At 40.3% G+C, this 27,923-nt stretch overlaps 1 protein-coding gene and 1 long non-coding RNA gene across 2 annotated transcripts in view; both read right to left on the bottom strand.

Annotated features, from left to right (window-relative positions):
• The window catches only part of LOC146870958 (26S proteasome non-ATPase regulatory subunit 11-like), a 342,192-nt gene that overhangs the window by 126,842 nt on the left and 187,427 nt on the right, over positions 1–27,923 (bottom strand). The window lies entirely within an intron of this gene.
• The window catches only part of LOC146870959 (uncharacterized), a 55,958-nt gene continuing 40,138 nt past the window's right edge, over positions 12,104–27,923 (bottom strand). Inside the window, exons 2-3 of the long non-coding RNA XR_014979918.1 lie at positions 12,322–12,472; positions 12,104–12,196 (exon numbers count right to left, since the gene is read on the bottom strand). This is a non-coding gene — a long non-coding RNA (uncharacterized LOC146870959). The remainder of the gene's footprint in view (positions 12,197–12,321; positions 12,473–27,923) is intronic.

The raw sequence follows: 27,923 nt of genomic DNA, 5'->3' as shown, positions 1-27,923 counted from the left end.
AGCTGAAAATGGCCGGATTTTGCTCTTAATTTCAAATCATTTTCTTAAACCTAAACCTTTGAATTATGCTCTTGTAACATTTATACATGTGTGCAGTAGCCAGCAGGATTTCCTTAGAGGAATATTCATTCTTGTTTCGAACAGACATCCAATATTCTCTAGGAGTCAGATCAGTGAAACATTTACAGGCAGCCTGCACGTTTGCCTCACCTCTCCACCATCTGTGGATCAAAGTATGCAGCAGAGCGAGTGGTGATATTTATTGAGAAAATGGCACAAATGAGGCAGCTGCTTAGCCAGTTCTCTTATCTACAGTTACTGGAATGTGGTGGGGAAAAAGAATCTCAATCCTCAGTAAATGTATGCTCACTGCAGGGTGCACATAGAACTGAAAGGGAGCACGCACAACGGCAAAACCATGGTTATGTCCATGAGCCTAAGAATGATAACCGTTATGACCCACTGCTCCTGCCCCCGGAGATACCCGAAGAACTGTAGGATGCAGAAGAAATGCTTTATATTCATGGAGATGATCTGTGCACTGAGAAAGGTGCAGGTATTCAGAGATTCAAAAAATTACTCTGCTGTGCTATCAGTTCCTAAAAAGGCCCTACATAAATGCAGCATCCAGTGAGGACAAGCTAAGTTATTGCCACTAGGAGATTTTAGCAGCAATACATATTTTGCGATTTGCATATTTACTGACTGGTCTTTCTTTTCATTACTTTACAGCACTTTCTGCATGGCAACAGGTGAACCACGAGTAGCCAAAGAATACCATGCCAAACAAGCAAGTGCGCACTATGTGACCTGGCTAATTAGCGATAAGTGGACCAAAAAAGCACCAAGATCAACAGTTAAGTCAAGGAGGTGCTATAGTTGCGAATTAAAATTAGACACAAAAAAAAACACTGAAATTCTAAGTTATGGTTAGGGGCACAGTCTATTCATAACAAAAACAGACATGAACACCAACGCTAATGACTTCATAACGATTTGACAGGTGCGTTGAAAATATTAAAGATGAGATTACATATGCTACCCATAACACTACAAAACATTACTGTGAATGTAGTATTGGTTTAAGTATGTATTGTAATTTAATTGTCATTTTAAATGTTAATACCTAACGAAATAAATATTGTAATGTTGTATTTGGTGCACTAGTTATGGTTTGCAATGTATGTTGTGAGAGCTATGGATTTGCTATCAACCATTACTTTCAAATTTAAGTGATTATTCAGATATAATTTGCAACTATGACTCCAATGTCATTGTTTAAGTGAACTTCAAAGGTTTTTTTTATCATATACCACATGCATTCAAACTGCCAAGGGTGGCCACGTAACCTTAGAAAATGTGCAATGGAAGTTGATGGGAGCAGGAGTAGCCTGTGGCAAATCCGTGCACCAAATCCACTGCAAAGGATCAACCTCAAAGCACATAGCCTAAGGCAGTAAGCAGCAATGGTTGGCCATAGGGCCTGCATAAGCCCAGGCCCACAAAATCTGTTGCTGCAGCATTTATTAAGCCACCAGAAACAAGCCTTACATAAGAGCACGGTCTTATCTAGCTACCAAGTGAGTGGACATGTGGGGCTGAAGTTCATATGGAAGCAGCATTCAATGCTAAAGGAAGGAATGGTTCAGTAGTAATGGATTATTGGGTAAGCGTTGGTTGGATGTTTCCATACCTCATTTCCACTTATCCTGCACTGCTCCTACTTGACTAGCTTTGTCTTTTTACAGCCTCGCTTCATCAACCACCCGCTCATCAGTTGTAGTTTCAGAACGTGACACCTCCCTATTACCAACTAGGGAATTTACCCTCACCCCCAATCAGCAAACATTCAGAATGAAGTTTTGAAAGGCATTGGCAAATAAGATTCACGTGGCAATATGGTATTCAGTTTCTCTTTCAGCTTCCCAAGTGACCCTCATGTAAGGCCCCAGGATATTCTAGGGGATTTAACGAAATGTACATATAGTTACATCAGCACACGAGAAAGTACTTAAAGGTTTTTTTCCCCAGTCATCTCCATTTTTAGCCTGAGCTCTGCTTCCACAGTTTTTTTTCACCCTTGTTACTGGATAATGTTAGGACTTTTGTTTCAACTCTAAATGTCTGTACTCTGTCTATTACCGTCATGTATTTACCATGCACCATACCATTTTAGTTACCTCTGTGGCCAGTGTATTTGCATCGTCTGCTTATAGTGTACAATGCCTACTCATGAGTTCCCTATAAATGCCACCACCACCACCAAGGCTTTGGTATTATAGCAGGGTGTGTCAGAGTGACAGTCGTTCTGCAACCCACAATGGACTAGTCTGAAATCTAGAGATATCCAGAACTGGGGGAGCGAGATACATTAAATATTCGTTGATCAACAATCTTCTGCTCAGTTTCCAGCACTATGTATTCTTCTTTCACTTTTTTTCCCTACTTTGCTAGCCTCTAAAGTCATTGTGTACATGCTTCCCTTATTTATGCTCATTTATACCCGCATAGCAATGTTAAGGGCACGGTGCCAAAGTGGGTTACAACTACTGTACTTATTCCAATGCCTTTGTTTAGAATATTTTATTTAAACACGCATTGGCAAAGTCAGTAGGTCTGGAGCTGTCTGCCACATTTCAGCTTTACCAATGTTTGTGACCGTTTTTTTTGTGTTTTTTTTTTTAACTGTACGAGGGGGACTACTTTGTGGAAGAGCAGAATGCACAACATAACTATACCTCTAGCCCCGGCCATGTACAGTGTTATCAATGACGTCAATTCAGATGTCGCAGTGATCTTATCAATGAAGTCAAAGAACAGGTCATTAGTGATGCAATATGTAAGGTGATTAGCAGTGCGGCCGAGAGTTATATTTACTGGAGATAACTGACTGGTGAACTTCAGTGGTTCTGTCCGTTTCAAACATTACGTTTTAATTGAGATTTTCACCTAACCAGAAAGCACCCTTAACCTATGTTTTTTAGCGCTTTTCTAAGGTTTTAAAAAAAATAAAGTAAAACATTTCAATTCCCAACTATAACGCCAGCTAAACCTTTGGTTTATTCATTTAATTTCTATGTTCTTGAACATCAAGCCAGATGCCTATCAGCGTGCAGGCACCCAAAGGTGTCCAATCCCTAACCTCACTGCAGCACACGGCTAACTGTCATGTGACAATATAAAAGGTGACATTTTAAGTAACGCAGATAGATCTGATTTTGCCAAAGGGTCACAAAACCCAAATATAAAAAAGTAGGCTTAGTGGCTTTATCAAGGGATCAGCACATCAACATATATTAAGCAGTCCTATTGCCTTTGACAATAAGTCACCAATAACTATAATCAAACGTATACTTTAGAAGTTCACACACTGCAATGTTTATTAGTGATTACCACAAAAAATCTATTCAATAAAACATAAAATCTATTCAATAAAACATAAAACAGACCCTATCACAGGGTGCCCCCTACACTCCAGCTGAACAGCATACAGCTCCAGCTCAGAGTGCTTTGAAAATAATGGTAAGCTCTCCAGGGGTCATGGATTCAATGACCCAAAAACTTAGTGTTTATTTTAATGTTGTGGGGGGGGGGGGGGGGGGTGCTCTGCTCCCTGCAAGTCTCCACAACAAAAACATTCTTGGTGGTGTCACCTTCCCCTTCCAAATGCACTACTTGGCTCAAAAAAATAACATTTAAGAGCCCTTGCAGGGCATTACGGTGCACTCTTTTCCTGGAGCAATAAAAAACAAGCGAGCAGCTCATGACGCTCATTTTTTGAATATTTAGGCGCTGCGGGGGCCATTGCAGGTGCTGGCAGAGCCGGACATTTTTTATTTTATTGTGGATGCCCCAGAGCACTCGCACCGTAAAGCCACCGCGATCCCTGCAGGCTTATTACCACCTCTTCAAAGAGGGACCTGAAAGAGTTACATTAGGAAAATCAGTGTCAGCACATCAGAGATTGTACTCCTCTCAGCTTCAGAATTTGTTGCAATAAAGCAGGCTCAGAATATTTTTCTTTGAGTCAAACAGGTGAACTGTAGATCCAAACATACCACCAAGTCAGCCCACTGGTGTTAGTGAGGGCCCCCACCAAAGGCCACACCAGGGTACTGCTAGGACCTAACTTTTGTTTAAGTTACTGGTTCATCTTGGCCCATCCAGTATTACCTCCATTTTTCCTTCTTAAACCCTGCACCCAGTACCACTAATGCAGATACCTAACCCTTTGATCTTAACGCTGGTGTCTTTGGGCTCACCAGCACAAACAAAATATACACATCTAATGAAGTAGGAGAAAGGTATTGTCAAAAGGGACCAGACAACAGTGCAGCTTACTCTACTAGAAGCTATGAATGGGGGTAAGGTGAACAAATAAAGGAGATCTCTGATAGATCTCACTTTCAAGCCCACTCTAGTGACATTTTTCTAGTGAACTTTAACCCTCAATAATTAACCTTCTCCACATAGCAAAGATGCTCTTTGTAGAAAAGTAAATGCGAGGTAGCTCTTAAGATAAATATGTCTCCTATGAGTAACTGGCCAGCTCATGGTCCAACAAGCAGCTCTGTGGCAGCCCAGGTTTCTATAAGGGACAATGGCTACATGAAGTAAACAAATTCATAGTTAATTAAAAAAACTCAATTAAAATGTGATCCCGGCATTCTCAATGCCGACAGCCTTTTTTGATGCCTAAATCATTGCCCCAAGCACCTACAACATCACTACTAACCCCAGCCTTGGCCATAATAATCACGGCTGCAGAAACTTAACCACTGACCCTCTGCAGTGTCCTGACAAAAAATGACCCTTGTACCAATCAGTCCTCCTCAAAATAATCAGGGAACCTAAATGAACTACAGGAACTTGCTCAAAACAGATAAAACTATTTGGTTACCACTGCATGTCGGCATTGGTTAGTCTGGACCCAAGAAGGGCAAGTCTTCCAAGAAAAAAGAGGAACGTACAGTTTACTTGTCGGTGTAGTTTTGCAGCTTGAAGACTTTCTGGGGCCACTATGCTGTGCATTATTCCACCATAATGTGGGTCCGGAATTGTAGTCTTTTTTTTTTAATGTCTCGCTTACGCAGCACGCATGCGCTGCATAGGAGGGGACCTTTTGGAATCGATCAGCATTTTGGCAAAAAGCATGCACGTGTTGCATTGCTTTCTATTGCAACAAGTGCACGTTTGGCGTTTCCCCTTGAGGGAGCGAGCAGTGGGCCATCTGTTAGCAATTATCGCACCTTGCTGCTCGCTCCCGCAAGGGAAACGCCAGACATGCCCTCCGCATCTACAGGTGCAGGGGCCATATCTTTTTTTAATTATCGTGTCCTTGGCGCGATCGCTTTCACTTTCATGGCCCCTCGACAGGTCAGCGCCTCATCCAGACCGGGGGCAGCCGTTCTTCCGAGTTTACTCTTCAGACTTGAACAGTCTTTAAAACCCGGTTGAAAATTAACACAGCGTCCTTCGTGTGCAAGAAATGCTACAACAGACAACGCGAGCACTCAGCTAATATATTTGTGCCTCTTGCAGCCTTTCAGAACATTCTTTACTAAGATTTTATTATTAGCGAGCGATGTTGAGCTCTGGGTAAATACATGTTGGTGACACGATGTTTTGTTAAACAGGAGGAATTAAACCCTGTAAATCAATCTAGTGAGAGCCAGCGAGCGGTCGTGTTTCCATTAAAGCAACACGTCTAGTGCTGCAGTTCATTCATCTGGGATTCCTGCTGGTGGCCCTGGGGCCCCTAAGCAGCGCCCACCGTGCCAAAGGAACCAGTGCCACCAAATAATAGCGCTGCACACCTGGAAGTTGGTGCTGGCACCGAGCAGTGCCCACTGACTGAGTATGGGACGGAGCCACCAGCGGCGCCACCCTCCCACTGAGCCGAAGAGAGCTCACTCACTGCAAGCAAACACCTCCAAACCGAGACCAGAAGGGGCAGGACCCCAGTTACCCTGGCGGCGGAGGGGCGCTCGCGTTTCGAGACATGGTGCCCGCAGCAGTCAGTGCGTCCGGCTTCAGTCTGCAGGGGAGGCAGTACTGCGTCCCAGCTGTGAGTAAAACTGATGCAGTCAGTTTGCACAGCGTGCCCTGCCCCGGGCTCTGTGTGATAGTCATTCATTGTCGCCTTTAGCTTAATTTAAAGCCTCGCGTCCAGTGGTGATTCACTTCCTACACACCCCAAGTGCATGACAGGGACGTAACACTGGGGGACTGCACTGCTGCTTGTGACCCCGGCTGTGAAACCAGAGTCACTGCCTGGTAGACGTGTCTCCTACCCTCACCTAGTGCTCCCCAGCCCGCACATTGTGCGTCATGTATGTGTTAGCGAGAACGCGTTATGCGTACATGCGACAGAGTGGGGTGTATAAGACGCGCACACAGACATGGGTAAAGCGCACTGTCACGCACCTGGCACTGTGCCCCACCCACCCCCTCCCTCTTGCTGCCAGACCCTCATTAACATCAGATGCTGCCCCTCGGTAATCAGAAGGCAGGAATGAGGGCCCGGGACAAGACAGCCTCTGATGTGCCGCAGAAAACACGCTGCGCTGTGAGTACTTGGGGACTCATCCTACAGTGGAGTCTGGACTTGTAGAGAAGAGGCTCACACCTGGTGGAGGGGGTTGGGGGACAGAGACAGTGGTAGAGTCAGACCTGCTTGAGGGGCGGAGGGGGTGTCAGAGGTAGTGGTGAGGTCAGTGCTAACGGAAGTGAAGTCAGACCTGGCGGGGGGGGGGGGGGGGGGGTCAGAGCTGGATGCGAGGTCGGTGCTAGCGGGAGGTCAGGCCTGGGGGAGGGTCCGAGCCAGTGGTGAGGTCATTGCTAGTGGAAGTGAGGTCAGACCTGGTGGGAGGGTCGTGTCAGATCTGGGGTTGAGGCCCAGAGCTGGTTCTGGTGAGCTCTAAGATGCTGAGCGAGAGACCAGAGCCGATGAGGTGAGAACAGAGCCATTGCTAAGGTGAAAACTGACAAAAAGGACAGTTTGGTGGAGGTAGGGTAGTGTAGGAGCAGAGAGGTCCGTGCTGGTGGAGGCAGGGTGGGGTCTGGAGCAGGGAGTTCAGTGCTGGTGGAGGTAGGGTAGGAGCAGGGAGGTCAGTGCTGGTGGAGGTAGGGTGGGGGCAGGAGCAGGGAGGTCACTGCTGGTGGAGGTAGGGTGGGGTGGGGTAGGAGCAGGGAGGTCAGTGCTGGTGGTGGTAGGGTGGGGTAGGAGCAGGGAGGTCAGTGCTGGTGGTGGTAGGGTGGGTAGGAGCAGGGAGGTCAGTGCTGGTGAGGTAGGAGCAGAGATGTCCGTGCTGGTAGGGTGGGGTAGGAGCAGGGAGGTCAGTGCTGGTGGAGGTAGGGTGGGGTAGGAGCAGGGAGGTCAGTGCTGGTGGAGGTAGGGTGGGGTAGGAGCAGGGAGGTCAGTGCTGGTGAAGGTAGCGTGGGGCCTTGAGCAGGAAGGTCAGTGCTAGGAGGTATGGTGGGACCTGCAGCAGGGAGGTCAGTGCTAGGAGGTATGGTGGGACCTGCAGCAGGGAGGTCAGTGCTGTGGCTGAGGTCGGAGGTGTTGGGAGAGGATAGATCTGGTGGAGCTGAGGTTGGAGGTATTGGAGGGGCAGATCTGGTCTGGCTGAGGTCAGTTGTGTTGAAGGAGAGAGATCTGGTGGGGCAGAGGTCGGTTGTGTTGGAGGGGGCAGATCTGGTGAGGCTGAGGTCGGAGCAGACCTGGGGGTTCCGGGAAGGCTTGAAAAGGAGACACCAGCCCTAGAGCTATTTATTTTTAATGAAGAGGATTTAGTCTGTAAATTACGGTAAATTATGGAATAATGTATACTAAGTTTGTCGTGACTTCTTTACCTGTTCCCAAAACATGAAAAACGTGAGCTTTTCTTGCAGGCATCGTTTAAAAATATTTACTGCATAAATAATTTAAGAGAAATTACAAGAAACAGAGGAAGGACTCTGTAAATTTGACAGGGAAGCGGGTCACGTGGTCAGGATTTGGTGAAGCTAGTTTCAAACTGGCGACGTATTAAATTATGTAACAGCCCATTTTACAAGTATAAACTGCTTTATAAATTATTGCTGTTGTGTCTGCAGTTTGGTACGGTGTGTTCGAGTTGATGGCTGTTTTTCCCCATATATACGCCTGTGTGTTTATATAGATACATATTCACAGATATATATATATACACACACGTTATAGTTAAAAATATGTATTCATGTGCATTTACATGCGTGTATACTCGTGATTCAACACGAGGCACTGCTACATATAAAACCGCTACACACATTAAACACATCTTGTTTTTGTTGTGAATCGCCTTTTTAAACACGTGATTTCATTGCCATGTTTGCATGCATGTGTTTCAGCATGCATGTGTTTCAGATTATTAACTAATTTCTCAGCCTGCGTGTACCGTTTAATGTGCACCTTTCTTATATCTACCCATCATTTGCACCGACTAACTTAATAATGAAAAATAAGACTATTCCTGAATAAACCCTTTTTCTTTACCGACAAATGTATTCGGGTCTCTAGCAGTGTATTTTGTCCCTGTTTATTTTGTAGGACCTTGACCGCAGCACAAAACACGTTTTTTTCCAAAACAGTAACGATCATGTTTAACCGTAAATAACTTTACCGATCTGTGTGGAAGGTTAAAAAACCTGTGAAGGTGAGCAGAGGTACATTTAATAAAATCAGATTTATTGAACTACGAAGATATCACAAAACAACATGGGGAACATGCAGGGTTTTGTAAATGCCCCCCTTTGATTTGAATGCGCCTTGACGGGAAATTACTGTTTTCGGCGCTACAGTCACAGTTAACAGTAAATTGATACTTGTATGCGCACTACTCACCCGCAAGGGTCTCAAGGCGCTTGTACGAATACCGCTGTGGAACCCATCCTGGCTTTCCCTGTGAGGCGTCCACTCCTGGGCACCCCCAAGGTGGAGGCCAGGCATCCTTAGCGTTGTGGGGGCCGTTGTGGAGATTAAGCAAGCTATTGCCCAGAGTTGCAGAGTGAGACTCCATGATTGGAATGGCACCGAGGCGAGAATGATCAGGTCCGTGGAATTTTGAGCCCAAGACCCGCCGAGGCGGGGAATTGAACCCTGGTCCCGGGCTAGACCTTTGCATCAGGGTCTGCCGCTCTAATCATTGAGCCACACTTCTCCACCGATCTTTCACTCATCCTGTATTCAAACCACAAGTCGGCATTTCCTGGTCTTTAGTACATGTTCGCTGGTCGGCAGCTGCCTCACTACAAGTTTGTTGTTTTATTAATACATATAAAATTTTACAGGTCACCGTCCCCCGTCGAGTTTGCGTGAGTTTACAAACTACACGTGCAATTTCAACAGGGGTGGCTCACAGCCGAATAAATCTCAGATATAGTTAATAACCTGAATCCTGGTAAAGTCCGACTTTGTGCAGGCAACAAACATCAACCCTCGAGACGGGGGACAAATATTGGAACCTCCTCAACCTTTTCAAGGACAGGTGTCTTGCGCACTCACAGCCTTCACACATGACACGGTCATGTTATAGAACTTCGCAGCAGTGAAAAGTTTTGGGGCAAATCCGATTTGTTTTATTTTTCTGCCTCTGTACTTAAGATTTAACAAACAGGTAACTTCAGCCTGTATGACACAAAGTGTGCTCTTGCGCACATTATGCCAAGTCTATTTGAGCCGTTTTTAGGTCTCGACCTTGCTATCGCGTAAGCAATCGCAAAGCGAGACTATAGAAAGCGGGTTTGAAAAGTGCTCCCAAAAAGATTGCATGGCTAGCACACGCTCAATCACGCGCATCGTGCCGCCATGCAATCCGACTTTTGGGAGCACTTCAAAGGGTCCGCTCCCCCGCCCCCAAGCGCGCGCACGCCACGCTCCGCCGGGCTTGTCTTTTTCCTTTTTTTTTTTTTTAACTCTAAGAGCGAGGCGCGTGCGGCCAATGCTTGTTGCTGATTGTAGTAATCGTGCTCTTTCACCGAGCCTGTTTAAAGTCCGCGGGTGCTTTTCGTATGTCCTGCACTTGCACCTTCTTCACAGCCGTATGCTGTAGTCGAGCACTTGGGAGTGAACGGACCGTTGTTTAGTTAGTTGCACCTTTATCGTAAATCAGCGCGGCACCCGCTTTAAGGACGCTGCGCTTCATGTCTCATCAAGGGGTCGGTTTGGGAGACCCTGCCCCTTTCTATATGTTGCACGCATGTGAACAATGAGCACAGCATGTTTATGTTGATAAGCTCGGTGCTCATTGGGTTCTTAGAAATACCCCTTCAGTGTGCCGCCTCCACCTCCCACTCCCAAGGTTCCCTCTGGTTTGTACTATGCAAGGCTCATCTGGTCGTTGCCTTCCTTATGGGCCCCCCCCACGCCCCCCACCCACACCCCCCCACGCCCCCCCCGCCCCCCCCACCCGCCCCCCCCCCGCCCCCCCTAAAAGTCCTCATCTACAATAAATCTCGCAGAGCGAGCTGCGCATGTACGCAGCAACGCTAGTCAAGACCTAAAAACAAAGGCAAAGCCAAAACCTCTGGCTAACCACTAATAAGGTCCTAGAGGCGAGACCTATTGGCTATGCCAATGCTTGTTTTTTCCCTCGTGGCCTAGGTGGGCATCGACATACCACCATTTGGAAGCTCCCATCTTTGGCCGCCATTTTCGGATTCTTGTCTTGTGTCATTCTTGTTTAGGTCTCGCCTGAGCCAGCATATGCGCTGCTCTGCGAGACATTTAGAAAGGAGGTTTTCAAAGTGCCACCAGAGGCTTTTGCTGGCCTCATGCTTGCGCGCGCAGCCGCCATGTGGGTTTGTGTCATGGTTCATTAACGCTTGTGTGCCTCTCTCCGCTTTGCTTGCCCTTCAATACCCTCCCCCACCACAGATCGTGTTACCACTCGAGTGTTATTTTTTTTTAAATTTCAGTTTAGCGCGTGCACACAACAGTCTTCCTAATTAAGCAGAAAACTTTCGCGGCCGCGTCACTTTCAGGGCCGCACGGCCAATGCTTGTTTAGAATGTGAGGCTTACTGCTGCATCGGAGTTTATCGGTAAAACGTTTTCTCTTTCTATGGAATCTCAAGCAATGAGACTATATTCTTTCGGGATTATGTCACGTGACAACGAAACACCTCCCCGTCACATTTTAAACAAAAGACAATACGGCTGACCAATGTTAAGCACATCACTTTCCAAGTAAGAGTTCAATTTTTTGAATTGGTGCAAATCACGTCCAGAGCAGGCCGTACTTGTGCTCTACTGGAAACCAGATATGTAGACTTTTAGAAGAATGGACGGTGCACCAGAGAATAAAAAGTCTTTCAAAACGATCCAAATTTCGTCCTTTATTCTTTATTTAACTTTCTAAAATTCAGACTCAGCCAACGTGTTTCGTTCCTTACGAACTTCGTCAGGGCTGAAATGAATACAGATAAAAAAAATATATATATAACAAAACCATACATATATATATATATATATATCACAGAACACAAACGTCACAAAACTCAAATAATACATAAAATATTACGACACATTTATATGTAAATGACAAAGGGACAAGTAAAACAATATACATATGCACATACATGCCTAACATTAAAAAATATTAAAAGTATGGTACATAGATCGAGACAACAAGAGTAAAGTAATTAAAATAAATTGAATTTCTAACTTTATTATGCGTCAATCCTGACACATAATCCTCATCATATTAATTCAGAACGATATGAGAATAATCCCATTACATATATAAGGTGACATGGAGAAATGGACAAACACCCACAGAAAAAGCCATATAAAGTGAAGTGGCCTGCATAATTTCTGAACAAGATATGCCTATATTAAATGCTAAGAAAGTCTCAGTAAGAACAAACCCCCAGAAATTACAAGTGAGAAGAAAAGAAAGGGAAAAAAAGAGAAAAAGGAGAAAGAGGAAAAAGAAGGCAATAAGAAAAGAGGGGGGAAACCTAACCATAATCACCTCTAAGGTTAGTAATTCAATACGTAGCCATAATGGCGCATCTAATAACCGTCGGTAAAAAAAAATTATTAAAAAGTGCAAGGTAAGCATAAGCCATAACTCTCAATTCTTACCCAGAAAATCACGTGTGAACTCGCCCCAAAACGTCAATAAATAATCGACTCCAGGTTGGTACAGGTTTCGATAGTCCAAAGAATAAGTGGCCTACTTGGAGCAATATTACAAGATTAATAGCCAGATAAGTTACCACTGAGCTCTATTCCTAACAAAGGCAAAAGGGGAAAGAGGGGAAGAAAGATGTTTCGGGAGGGAAGAGCAGTAAATCTTACCTCTCCAATAATCAAAAGGTGTAGGTACTCCTGAGTCCCATGTACGTCGCAAAACAATCAAAATGTACTCAAGACTCCAGATCACTTCCGAAGAATATGTATTTAAACAGCCATGTCGTATATTTTAATGCCAAAATGTTGGCTCCATTTTCTAAAAGAAAGATGTAAATCACCGTAAACACGCGTTTGTCAAACATTCGCCTAAACGTACTTTCAACAATATATTAATTATTCCAGATGGATAACCCCATATCAGGCATCCGTTCCTGAAATCTCGTTTCAAGCATTAAAGCAACTACCAAAGGCATTGTGCGTCAAATGCTTAAATAAGTAGACAACACATAAAACATGCTAGCTTTCGATCATTCCCCATTCCAAAAACATAACGATAGTATTCAATTAGCGAGGTCCGATAGTTCTAAGAAGTCTCCCCCTAGAGTAAAAATAGGCGGTTCTAATTAAAGAATCTATTATAAACTGGTCATACGCATTATCCCTGTTGGGAACTTAAAAGGAACATCAGCGTTTTCATCTTACCTAGCTAAAGACTTCTTCTTCCGCGTCCACGACGAAACCGTGTTTGAAAAAGGCAGCGTCTTAAATGCGAACTGCCAATCAAGTCACGTGTTCTGGTAAACACCTGATCACTCGAGATCACCTCACAGTGTGAAGTCAGTGTTCTCGGCTCTTGTAGCGCCATCTTTGAATGACATACGGTCTCTAGGGTTATATAGACCTGTGAGACTCGTGACAGTAATCATAGGCTAAATTGACTAACATGAGATAAAAACCATTTGGTTTGAAAAAAAATAATTTATCGCGGTATTAAATTTAGAAAATTGGAAAAGGAAAAAAGAAAAGATACATAAAATAAGATGAAAATATAAAATAAGAAAACGAGGATGTATATAAACTCAAACCTAAAGTGTGAGCAGTGAGAAATGCCCACAAATTAACACTACGTAAAATAAGCCCCATAAACCAATGATCGACCACAACATGAGTCACCCCTTAGCCATACCCTCCAATATGATACTAATCGAAAAATGGAGGGGAAGGGGGGGGAGGCAGACGCCGTGTTACCAGTTCCGCATATACAAACATGAGTGATAGCAGGAACACTATAAGGTGGGAAATTTCCCACCTAATTAGTCAATATCCAAAACACCACTAAATACCATCTACCAGACGCCCCCTCGATGCAACACCCGTGAACAGCTAAATTATAATAATCTAAAGAACACTGTGATCCCACAGCGCATTCAAAGACCGCATTATGGGATTCTAAGAATGAAAATCAAAACCGCGGTTTATACCAAATCGGATATACCGCGCCTAAAAATACGAAAAGTTATATAATGTCTCATGGGAATCAATATTGACAAGAGTCACATTATATCAATTAAAAATTGGAAAAAAGATGTCAATTCGAGTAAATTACCTGGTGACATTATCATGAACATACCATGTATGATGGATCGTGCCATGTAAAGAATAGACAATATGCACAATCCATTAATGTAAATGCCTAATCAGGCATCCCTTGTCAGACTAGACCTATCAGTTTCCAAGAAACGGAATATCAAAACCCAAGTCCCCTTATTAGAAAGAAGCCAATAGTAGCCAGAACAGATATAGTACAGACAGCATAATACTATATAGAACACGCATCAATAGTCAATGGAAAGCATTGTGATATAGGGAAAAAACTGCATATAATTATTCAATGAAGGATAGACTTTTTGTTTAGTATCACACCCAAGACCTAACTAAACTCAAATTCTGTCAACAGAATCAATATTTGCAGGGCATACTAAACCAACAGCTTTTCATTAGAGAAACCCAGAGTGTATATTCTATTTTAATATAAGAGGAGGCAGTTTTTACAAGAAATAGTGCATCTCCCCATCTGTGTTATGCCCCAGTCACTGAGGACTTATACGATATGAAAACTCCACATAGGTTTACATCAAAGTCACCTGCCAATATCACTGCGGCAGAAAGATCGGCTCACAAAAGACTCAATACTGATTCCAACATCGTAATAAGAGAAGCCGATAAAGGTGGGAATATTGTTGTAATGAATCGAGAGTATTATATGCAGGAGATAGCGAGGCAGCTTGGTAATGATTTACGCTATCGGAAAATTAAGGTCAATCCTATCCCTAAAAGCGCTGCAATGATTAATGCAAAATTATTGGAGTGGAGGGAATCTGGTCTTCTTAATGAAAATGAATGTCGGTTTATGTGGGTGGATTGTCCCACCTTCCCATGTATTTATGTACTGGCAAAGGTTCATAAAGGTGGACAGTTTCCACCAGGCAGACCTATTATTTCTGGGGTAGGATCACCAACGGAGAAAATGTCACAATTTGTCGACTCTAAATTACAAAAATATGTTCCTAATCTGCCATCCTATGTCAGAGATAGTAAGGACATCCTAATGAAATTTAAAGATTGACTGGTCGGATGAATTAATGTTAGTTACTCTAGACGTAGAGAGTCTCTATACGTGCATCAATAAGGACTTTGGGATTAGAGCCATACAGTCTTTTCATGACAGACGATGCAAGATTGTATGACTATAATGAGATGATTGTCTTTATGATTAACATCATCCTAGATAATTTTTCTTTTTGATGATCACTGGTTCCAGCAAATACATGGAACGGCCATGGGTTCAAAATTTGCTCCCTCTTACGCCCGTCTATTCATGGGTTGGTTTGAGAGGGAGCATGCTTGGAGCTGGGATGCCTCCCCCTGGACCAATTACATCGTGTACTGGGGGAGGTATATCGATGATGTGATCTGTCTCTGGTCTGGTTCTATTGACCAGCTTAACCAGTATGTTTCCTTTCTAAATACTAACGGGTATAATGTAAAATTTACTATGATGTGTCACAAAGAGTGTATTAATTTTCTCGATATACAATTCTACATAAAAGATGGGCAGATACACAGCACACTATATAGGAAGGAGACTTCATGTAACGCTGTATTACATGCAACGAGTGCACATCCTCGTTCGGTTAAGAACAATATTCCTTTCGGCGAAATGATAAGAATCAGACGCAATTGTAGTGAGGAAGTAATCTTTAACAAGCACATCAATGACATAAAAAATAGATTCTCCAAGAGGGGATATAAACAAGTGGTTTTGGATAGAGCTGAAGCAAGGATTAATAAGATCAGTAGGAATGATACATTACAAGACAAACAAGTCAGGGCTGCTACCAACTCGAAGGCAAGGTTTATAACCAAATATACTTCTCACAGTGGTGCTATCTTTAATATCTTTCGGAAACATTGGCACCTTAGTGGGAGTCCCAGGTTTGAAAGATGTAATTGTAAGCAAACCGTCAATTACATATAGGAAGGGTACTTCCCTGAAGAGAACCTTAAGTCCCAGTTATGTAGTCACTCCTAAAACAACAAAAACATGGTTACCAGATAAACCCAAGGGTTTCTTCACCTGTGGAACATGTAATGTCTGCCCCTTGGGTAAAAACAAAACCTTTGAATTTGGATATACCACTACTAGAAAGTTTACGATTGATCATTTCGTAAATTGTAACACCGCTTACGTGATGTATGTTCTGGGATGCAGATGTGATATTATCTATGTTGGTAGCACCATCCGTAGCCTGAAACTAAGAATCCAGGAACATCGACGGGCCATAAGAACTAAGGATACGAGGTACCCGATTACTAACCATTATGTTTGAGAACATCCTGGAGATGTATCATTCTGGTTTCACGCTACTGACCATGTACCAATACCAACAAGAGGTGGCAACAGGAATCAAAATGGATATGCCCCTTGAGAGCAACTAGTCTGGGGCACAACACAGATGGGGAGATGCACTATTTCTTGTAAAAACTAATGCCTCTGCTTATATTAAAATAGAATATACACTCTGGGTTTCTCTAATGAAAAGCTGTTGGTTTAGTATGCCCTGCAAATATTGATTCTGTTGACAGAATTTGAGTTTAGTTAGGTCTTGGGTGTGATACTAAACAAAAAAAGTCTATCCTTCATTAAATAATTATATGCTGTTTTTTCCCTATATCACAATGCTTTCCATTGACTATTGATGCGTGTTCTGTATAGTATTATGCTGTCTGTACTATATCTGTTCTGGCTACTATTGGCTTCTTTCTAATAAGGGGACTTGGGTTTTGATATTCCGTTTCTTGGAAACGGATAGGTCTAGTCTGACAAGGGATGCCTGATTAGGCATTTACATTAATGGATTGTGCATATGGTCTATTCTTTACATGGCACGATCCATCATACATGGTATGTTCATGATAATGTCACCAGGTAATTTACTCGAATTGACATCTTTTTTCCAATTTTTAATTGATATGAGACTGTTGTCAATATTGAGTCCCATGAGACATACATTTTCGTATTTTTAGGCGCGGTATATCCGATTTGGTATAAACCGCGGTTTTGATTTTCATTCTTAGAATCCCATAATGCGGTCTTTGAATACACTGTGGGATCACAGTGTTCTTTAGATTATTATAATTTAGCTGTTCACGGGTGTTGCTTCGAGGGGGCGTCTGGTAGATGGTATTTAGTGGTGTTTTGGATATTGACTAATTAGGTGGGAAATTTCCCACCTTATAGTGTTCCTGCTATCACTCATGTTTGTATATGCGGAACTGGTAACACGGCGTCTGCCTCCCCCCCTTCCCCTCCATTTTTCGAATAGTATCATATTGGAGGGTATGGCTAAGGGGTGACTCATGTTGTGGTCGATCATTGGTTTATGGGGCTTATTTTACGTAGTGTTAATTTGTGGGCATTTCTCACTGCTCACACTTTAGGTTTGAGTTTATATACATCCTAGTTTTCTTATTTTATATTTTCATCTTATTTTATTTATCTTTTCTTTTTTCTTTTTCCAATTTTCTAAATTTAATACCGCGAGAATTTTTTATTTTTTTTTATTTATTTTTTTAAACCAAATGGTTTTTCTCTCATGTTAGAGTCAATTTAGCCTATGATTACTGTCACGAGTCTCACAGGTCTATATAACCCTAGAGACCGTATGTCATTCAAAGATGGCGCTACAAGAGCCGAGAACACAGACTTCACACTGTGAGGTGATCTCGAGTGATCAGGTGTTTACCAGAACACGTGACTTGATTGGCAGTTCGCATTTAAGACGCTGCCTTTTTCAAACACGGTTTCGTCGTGGACGCGGAAGAAGAAGTCTTTAGCTAGGTAAGATGAAAACGCTGATGTTCCTTTTAAGTTCCCAACAGGGATAATGCGTATGACCAGTTTATAATAGATTCTTTAATTAGAACCGCCTATTTTTACTCTAGGGGGAGACTTCTTAGAACTATCGGACCTCGCTAATTGAATACTATCGTTATGTTTTTGGAATGGGGAATGATCGAAAGCTAGCATGTTTTATGTGTGGTCTACTTATTTAAGCATTTGACGCACAATGCCTTTGGTAGTTGCTTTAATGCTTGAAACGAGATTTCAGGAACGGATGCCTGATATGGGGTTATCCATCTGGAATAATTAATATATTGTTGAAAGTCCGTTTAGGCGAATGTTTGACAAACGCGTGTTTACGGTGATTTACATCTTTCTTTTAGAAAATGGAGCCAACATTTTGGCATTAAAATATACAACGACATGGCTGTTTAAATACATATTCTTCGGAAGTGATCTGGAGTCTTGAGTACATTTTGATTGTTTTGCGACGTACATGGGACTCAGGAGTACCTACACCTTTTGATTATTGGAGAGGTAAGATTTACTGCTCTTCCCTCCCGAAACATCTTTCTTCCCCTCTTTCCCCTTTTGCCTTTGTTAGGAATAGAGCTCCGTGGTAACTTATCTGGCTATTATTTTTGTAATATTGCTCCAAGTAGGCCACTTATTCTTTGGACTATCGAAACCTGTACCAACCTGGAGTCGATTTATTGACGTTTTGGGGCGTGTTCACACGTGATTTTCTGGGTAAGAATTGAGAGTTATGGCTTATGCTTACCTTGCACTTTTTAATAATTTTTTTACCGACGGTTATTAGATGCGCCATTATGGCTACGTATTTAATTATTAACCTTAGAGGTGATCATGGTTAGGTTTCCCCCCTCTTTTCTTATTGCCTTCTTTTTCCTCTCTCCTTTTTCTTTTTCTCTTTTTTTCCCTTTTTCTTCTCACTTGTAATTTCTGGGGGTTCGTTCTTTGAGACTTTCTTAGCATTTAATATAGGCATATCTTGTTCACAAATTATGCAGGCCACTTCACTTTAAATTGCTTTTTCTGTGGGTGTTTGTCCATTTCTTCATGTCACCTTATATATGTAATGGGATTATTCTCATATCGTTATGAATTAATATGATGAGGAATGTGTCAGGATGGACGCATACTTAAGTTAGAAATCCAAGTTATGATTTTAATTACTTAACTCTTGTTGTCTCGATCTATGTACCATACTTTTAATATTTTTTAATGTTAAGCATGTATGTGCATATGTATATTGTTTTACTTGTCCCTTTGTCATTTACATATAAATGTGTCGTAATATTTTATGTATTATTATTTGAGTATTGTGACGTTTGTGTTCTGTGATCTATATATGGTTGTTATATATATATATATATTCACTGAAAAAACCATGGGTTTCACACACGTTATAGTTAGGAATTAGCATTTAAAAAACCTTAGAAATTCAGTGAAAAAACCATAGGTTTCACACACGTTATAGTTAGGAATTAGCATTTAAAAAACCTTAGAAATTCAGTGAAAAAACCATAGGTTTCACACATGTTATAGTTAGCTGGACATTTTACTCGTAAAAAACCAATGAAATTGCCCCTGTTATAGTTAGTTCAGCTAACTATAACTCCCGCACCCGCAATGCACTGCTGATGACGTCACATATTACATCACTCATGACATGGTCACTGACATCACTCATGACATCACTGATGACATCTCAAATGACATCACTGATGACATCACTGATGACATCATCCAGTGAATGTGGGTTTTTCTGAAAATTAAATATGTTTTATATATGTATATCTCAAGGTCGATGGAAGAATAAATGGGTATATAAGTGTCTAAATGGATGATTTGTTTTTGAAAAATTGATTGTTTGACTGATTAAGTGTATCATAGTGAATACATGTTTTAGTGAGTAATGTTTAAATATGTATATATCTGTATCAGTCTCTCACTTTGTGTATAAGTGGCTGCATGGGTTGGTGAGTAGCTACATGGGTGTCTATATAGGTTATTAGTTGGTTTTTTGAGTATCAGTCTGAGTGTCTGCATGGTTCGGTGGGGGGTATTACGTAGTGCATAGGTGCATGAATGAGTGACTCACTGTTTGTATGTGTTGAACAGACCATGTGTGCAGGACTGCATGGGTGGATGAGTGTGTGTATGGGTGTGTTAGTGAGTGAATGACTGTCTCAATAGTGTCTTTATGAGTAACTACATATGTTTAAAACTAGTATATGTGACTATTGGTGTATATATGTGAGTATATGCAAGGGTGAGAGATTGGAAGAGTTCCTGTATGAATAAGTATGTGTTTCTATAAGTGATTGTTTAAAAGACTAAGTATGTGTAAGTTTCCGTAGAAGTAAGTATGGTGGTGTGTGTATAACTGTATATGCAAGTAAATGTATGTTTGATTCTTTATTAGCACGAGTGACTATGTGTGTGAGTAACTCTATGGATGAGTGGCATTGTGTAACAGGATGTATAGGTGTATGAGTACATATGATGAGTGAGTACATGTATGAGTGACTGTATTGGACTGTTGGTGAATGAGTGGATGTGTATGTGGATCTTAGAATTACTGAAGAGGTTGTTGTAACTGTTATTGGTATGTCCATTGTTTTTGAAAATTTTAGTCTCTATTTTTGAATGTGTGTGTCAAAGGTTATATTAGGGTGAGAGGAGGTCTGCCACTCTATCACAAGGATGATGTCATCAGTGATGTCATTAGTGATGTCATTTGAGATGTCATCAGTGATGTCATGAGTGATGTCACTGACCATGTCATGAGTGATGTAATATGTGACGTCATCAGCAGTGCATTGCGGGCGCGCGAGTTATAGTTAGCTGAACTAACTATAACGGGGCAATTTCATTGGTTTTTTACGAGTAAAATGTCCAGCTAACTATAACATGTGTGAAACCTATGGTTTTTTCACTGAATTTCTAAGGTTTTTTAAATGCTAATTCCTAACTATAACGTGTGTGAAACCCATGGTTTTTTCAGTGAATTTGCAAGGTTTTTTAAATACAAATTTTTTTTTTTTTCTTCTATTTTTTCTAACATTTTTAATTTAATTATCTTACCTTTTATAAAGACTATGATTAAATTTTTAAAATTCTTTAATATGTTTTTTTAAATATATTTTTTAAAATAAACATGTAAAATTTATTTGCAGTACTTTTTTTAAAAAAAAAATATTTTTTTAGTACGCGTACCGTAAGCTCACGGTTTACGCAACGTCCGTAATCTATCTACGCTGCTTGCGTATAGTTACGCACTTTGCGTAGCCGCGCGTACTGCGCGTGGGACGCATGCGCGCTTACGCCACACGCGCACGTTACGCGGAAGTGTCGGGTAGTGACTGTTATGCGCATGCGCGCAAGCGCGTGTCTTTTTTACGCGCATGCGTACTTTTTGCCGTAAGCGTACCGTAAGCGTACCGTAAGCGTACGGAAGGTCATGTGATCATGAAACACAACTTTTGATTGGTTGAAACTACTTTCAGTTCTAGAACTCTCCTACACCACACCCATTCCCCTCATTTCTGCTTGTGATCCCTTGGGAGAAGGAGCTGGTTTGTCTTTGGGATACGATGGCAGAACAGCAGAGCTCTTCTGAGAGTGAGGCTAGCACTAGCAGCACTGTCTTGAGGCAGAGAGCGAGGAAACAAAAGCCCTCTTATGTATGGGATTATTTTACTTTTCCTGAAGGCCAGCAAAAGGTGAATGCACCCTTAGTTACTTGCAGGCTGTGTAAGCGTGTACTTTCTAGAGGTAATCCTGACAGGAAGTATTCCTTTGGGAATCACACCATGAAGAGACACCTCCAGGATGTACACAGAAGGACACATGGTCATCTTTTTGGAGGTAACTCTTCAGAAAGACGAGCCAGTACATCCACAGCAGCTCAGCCTGGACCATCATCTGCAGGGCTGACTCCTTCTTCTGCAGGTCAGGTGAGCCCTTCATCTGTGGGGGGAGAATCTCCTTTTGCTGGCCCTCTGGAAATGAACCCTCGATTTCGGAAGGTTGATATTCATTGCACATTTTGTAAAGATCTAATTTGCCATAGGGAGACCAGTGTTTCCCTAGTGAACAACAAAATAGATCAGCACATTTGTCGCTTTGAATAATTTTCCCATGCTTCCTTTCCTCTGTCCCTGCATGAACACAACGGTTCTTTTAAGAGCCAACCTTATCTTTCATCTTTTTTTTACATATGTTTTTAAAAACTTTTTTTTATTTTTTTTTTACCGTACGCGTACTTTTTTTTTTTTTTTTAAAAACACTAAAAATCATTTATCACATTACATTGTCCTTGAGAGACTACAATTATTATTATTGACTTACCATACTCACTGAAAAAATATTTATTCATTTGTTTTTTTTAAAAATAGTTTTAAAAATGTTTGTAGTTTTCGAAAATTTTCTATATCTATCTGGAAAAAAAGAAAAAAGTATTAATATTTTTAAAACATTTTATAATACAGTACACATATTTACATTTTTTTCCCAAAAATATTTTTGCCTTATTTTTGCTGTTTTCAGAATATATTGCATTTCACTATAAATTGTGAAAGCAATTGCATTCATCATTTTACAGCGGGCAAAAAAAAATACCAATCACAAAGATTGTATTAAAAATGCCCTGATTCTTTTTTTACTTAAACTTAACATTATAGAAATGCATAATATTGTAAAAAAATATCATCTAATACCAATAGTTATTTCTTTAAAATACCGTCTGATATGTTTGTTTCAGAAGTATAATCACAATATTATATCTCAAATAACTCCAAAATACATCTGATTTCATTTCCTTTAGACCAAATAGTAATTTAAAATTTTTTTTTGGAATAAATTTCCAACGGTAATCCAATAAAATTCTAAAGTTTAATTTGTCCAGATCTCACCGATTCTCTGTAACATTTTGGTTCACGAAAATTTTTTGAATAATTTATTAAGTCCACAATAGAATTGGTTACTTTTCCACATGGCCAAATAGTAATTTTTTAAAACATTTTTGAAAAAAATTCCAATGGCAGTCCAATAACATTCCAAAATTTAAAATGTGCAGAAGTTACCGATAATCTCTAAATTATTGGTTTTTCAAAGTTTCATTAAAAACTAAAAAAGTCCACATTACAATTGGTTATCTTTCCATTAGGCCAAATGATAATTTAAAAAATTTTTTTTTTACAAAATTGCAATGGCAATCCAGTAAAATGGTAAAATTGTTTTGTCCAGATCTTGCCAAGTCTCTCTAAAATTTAGGTTTCAGGAAGATTAGATAGGAATTTGCTAAATCAAAAGGCAAACGTTGTTTGAAAATCAATTGGGAATCATTACACAGTGTCCAGCCTTTTTCACATTTAAGATAAACTGTGTAATGTCCAGAAGTAACAGTAGGTCCATCATGGAAAATTATTGCAACAGTTACAAAAGTTTTTCCTGAAATTGATAATTGCTGTCCTGTAAACTTCTTTATTAAAGTATCCAATTTTGAACCATCAGCTCTACATCGTTGCATCATTAAAATTACATACTGTCCGTATTCCTTTAAAATTAATGTTGAAAACATGTCAGAATTACACTCACCACATTTCATGCTATGATTAGCATCTTTAACTAATTTTGCAAAAGTGACTGTTTTACTCTCTGGCAATGTCAAATAAATAAACCTTTCATTATCAACAATAGAGCCACATATATTATAACAATTATCACAACTATGTTCCCATTTATAAGAGAGACCAAAAAAAATGTCAATGGGAACTCCTTCTTCCACTACCTGAAGAAAATACATCAAAAATTAATGTGCATCTTGCTGTTCATTTTGAGAAAACTGTGTTCGTCCTGAACATACATCTAAAAGTTTTCTAATGTCAGTAGCACTTTCTATTTGAGTTTTATCTTTACTCAGCTTTTGAAAAAGGAGACTCAGCTCTGAACAGAATCTTTTTCCCTGATTTACTATTATCTGCTCTTGCAAACTTTCCAGATAAAATGCAACATTCAGCACTACATTTGCGTAGCAGTTGACACCAGAGCTATTTTCAAAATGACATCCTACAACCCGTTCTTCATTTTCCTTTTTCTTTTTGCTTGCAATTACATCACTCCTCTTTTTTTTCCTCTTCTCTACATCTTCACTACAGATATTCTCATTTTTTCTTTTACGAGAAACTACACGTTTCTCCAACACAGGATACTGACCTAAATGAGGAGCATAGCTTCTTCTTAATCTATTATACTCCTTTACACAGTTTGTATCAGCACTAACTTTTGACTCATCAAAGTCTATCATGAATAAACCTGATAATGTTTTGACTCGTGACAAAGCAACATATGCCATACCTTCTTTGAACACAGTTGAACCAATGTTCACAAATGCACAATCTACAGTCAATCCTTGAGACTTGTGAATAGTTACAGCATATGCTAGAGAAAACGGAAACTGCTTCCTACGTACATATAAGTCTTTCACAAGCATAAAACGAACTGTACAACGACAAATATCTTTAACTTCATCTATCTGATCAAATTTTATTTTTAAACATTCAACTCCTTTTTTCTGGTAATTAATAAAACCCACAACTCTTCCCATCGCTCCATTAACTAAACCTTTCTCAACATCCAAATTTCTCCTTAAAAACACTCTACAGTTCATGCAAACAGATTTTTTTCTAATCCAGCTGTTTTGGAGATGTTCTTCTCTAGTGAGTCCAATTTATTTTTCAGTTTGCCCGTTACTGTGACAGTAATTCTTCCATCCTCAATTTTGTCCACTGCTTCCAATTTCCTGATCTCTTCCTTTTCCAATTTCAAAAGCTCCTCATTGAATATTGAGCATTCACGTAGAGTTGGCATTAAGCAGATGACACTTTTGTTTTCTGCAATGTTCTTGTATATCTTCTCTGCAACTATTTCTTCCTTTGGAAATAAATTATGTAGCAGCCGACTCTGTAATGCTTTTTTGCCAACTTCTGTCAGTAGTCCAATCCTGATATCTTTCAGAATACTTCCATATTCTTCATCGTTTGCTTGCCTCATATTAGTAGTAAGTTCCTTGTACTCAAAGAAGGACCAAACATTTGTATTTCCGATGCTTCCCAATGACTTCTTCGTGTCTTCATGTGTCACAGTATTAAACACTGGTTGTCCTTTAACTGGAGTAAGTTGCAAAAGATCTCCAAAAACTATGACGTGTTTTCCACCAAATAACATGTCATAGTCTGTCTTCAAAATTTGCTGCATTCTTAAATGCACAAAGGCAAGCATTAGGTTTGATACCATGCTCACCTCATCAATAATGAGAACTTGCATCTTCTTCAATACTCTTGAAACTTCCAAGGATGCTTCTCCAGTTAGCTTGTTGAATTGTATTTTGTTCTCATGCTCCACTGGTAACATTAGCAAACGATGTAAGGTGATTCCTTTTATGTTATATGCTGCTAACCCAGTTGGAGCAGTAACCACACAAGACAAAGTAGAATCCGTTTTTTGCTGTAGGTAGCTTCTGATGACTTTTATTCGGAAACTTTTTCCAGTTCCAGCTTGTCCGCTTACATACATCCTGATTGGATGAAATGATGTGCATGAGCACTCTTTTTTTACATGTAGAAATCCGTGATCAATTTTGTTTTTGATCTCTTCATAAATTTGTTGCTGCTCTTGATTCAGTTGTCTTTCCAAATTTTCTAAGTCTATAAATTCTTCTTGAGCTTGATTCATAGCCGTTTCCACTTCATTCATGGCTATTGATGCTTCATTTTCAATGATTGGTTGTCCTAGGGGATCTTGACTGTGTGTTCCTGAACTTTGGCTGTCCTGAGAACTGTCTCTAGCTATTTCTGCTGCAATTGTAGTTTCCTGTTCAATTTCTTCATTTAACATTTGCAGATAAGTTGTGAATGTATTGCATTGTATGCTGTCTTTGCAAGCATTAAATGAATCTTCATAGCTTTGAAATTCTCCCAGTAGTTCATCCTCTGTACGCCATGGTTTAAACAACTGTAAAAGAGCCAAGTAGTAAAATTCTTTCTTGTCAGTAGTGTCGCAACTCAGCTTCCGGTGATTTATCAAACTTCCTTTTGTTTGCTTCACCAAACATCCTTCTTCACCAACGACTTTATATTTTCCATTATTGATGTCTTCTGTGGCTTTCCTTGAATAAATGTAGTTCTGCAGCACTTCATAGAGACACATGTTCTCCAGATGTTGACTTTTCTTGGGATAATATGTGTCCAACATGTTTGTTTTCAATATATCTGTACTTTCTGGGTCATTCTCGACCAAATATTCAATTTCTCCTACAGATTTTAGTACCCGATTTCTCATTGCTGCAAGGCCTAAACTTGCCCAAATTATTCTTCTTGACTTCGAGTAGAGACTTGCAGAAGATAACCTATCTGAACATTCGTAGGATCCAATTTCTCGATGCGATAACATCTTCAAACTGAAACTGTACAGCTTCTTACTGACAGTCTTCTCGTGAGAAATCTCTTCCCACATTTGCTTCAATTCTGTTTTTTCTGATTTCGTAATGTAAGACGTTACATATCGTGCAACAGCAATGGAATTGTCAGCTACATACTGTATATCCATGTTAGCGTTCCACATGGATAAAATGACTGGGTTGTAGTCATTTATATTTTTTGATTCTTCTTTTCTTTTAAGGTTGTAGGTATTCTTAGGTGATTTTCTTGTGATAGTATGTCTCACAGATGACATAAAACTGTTTACTCTTCCATTTGAAAGAACAGGTCTAGGAAATCCAAATCGACATTTAGTGTAGTATTTTTCTTTGCTCTTGTATTTCCGTCGACAGTATTTTCCACACCGATGACTTTGGAAATGTAAAACTTGCTCTTTTAACTTTTTCTCTTCTGTGCTTTTTGGTATAGCACATGTTGCATATTCTTCAATGAAAGATAACACTGCTTCATCAGTATCTGTTCCAAACTTTGGGGCATCCTTGATCCACAACAGCATATGAATATGAGGAGCACCTCTTGCCTGGTACTCTTTTCTCCAAAAGAAATCCACTACTTCTCCAAGGGGTGGATTTTTTTTTATTGCAGATGAAGGACATCATAGCCTCAAATCTATGATTGAAATATCTGCAAACATTAACCGGATCCAATGAGCACAGTTCTCCTGCTGTCTTGTATTCGATGTTTTTAATGTTTGAATTGGCCTCTCGTAGAAAATCCAGTAAATCATCCCAAGCGTACTCGGCACAGCTTAGGGTAAGGAACCATGTTGGTGTTCCTAAATTCCGTAACATGCATTTTAGTTCACCATGGCGTCGGTACCAATATTCATTTGTCCCACGCTGACAAGCCATCAGATTGATCAGTTGTGTTTCCAAATGATCATCTCGGTGCTGCACTTTCTCCATAAAATCCTTAGCAGACACATTTTGTAAATGTACTCCACTTTTTAAAATGTGATTTACTGCATAAGACAGTGCAGACAAGTCGCTTTCAAATAAAAGATGGAACAAATCAGGAATACTTTGTCGAAATCTGGGATCTTCAGCATATAGTCTTGTAGTCCGATACTCTGACGCTGGAATCTGTTCTGGACGTTCATCGTATCGTCCTCCTTTTCCTTTAGGAAACAGCTGAGGAAAACATCGAGCTTCCAAGCTCTCCTCCCATACACTCACAGGAGTTCCTTTTGCTTTCTTCATCTGAAAGAGATCAATATTGTCTCCCATAACTTCTTTCGAATGAAGAGGATGTATGCTAAAATGTTCATAAATTTCTTCTTCCTTTGACTTGTCCACTTTTTCAATTTGTCCAGTTGGTGTTTGTGTCTTCTTGAAAATCATCTTCTTCTTCTTCTATATAAATTGATTCATACCATTTGTTATTTTTTTTCAAATACAAATTTGCTCTTTGTACTTTCCGCACATCTACCAGCTCCTGCCAAATCTTCTTATTCTTTGTAGGTACACCATTAACCAGAATAATTAATGGTTCAGTTTCCAAAGTATCCGCATCAATAGTTTCCATATTTTTTTTCAAATCCAAGGGCAAATACACCACTCTACCTTTTAAACCTCTCAGTAAATCTGAAGGAGGTAATTTACCAGTTTTGGGCTCCATACGTATTATGGTCTGGAACGGATGAACACATTGAATGAGTATAGACTCATATGTATTTAATTCAGAAAGTTCAGCAGGAATAGCATCCAATTCTAAATTATTATGTACAGCTCTGGTCGGCATTCTATTTTCCTCTAACTTGTTGTAACAGTATTTACAAATACGCTGATCTTCACCCAATTCAAAACAATTTTCTAGAAATATATATGTGGCAAAATCCT

This window comes from Triturus cristatus, chromosome 1_1 (genome assembly GCF_964204655.1).
Source record: "Triturus cristatus chromosome 1_1, aTriCri1.1, whole genome shotgun sequence".
NCBI classification, from domain to species: Eukaryota; Metazoa; Chordata; class Amphibia; order Caudata; family Salamandridae; genus Triturus; species Triturus cristatus.
This window is presented reverse-complemented; position numbering and strand designations above follow the sequence as displayed.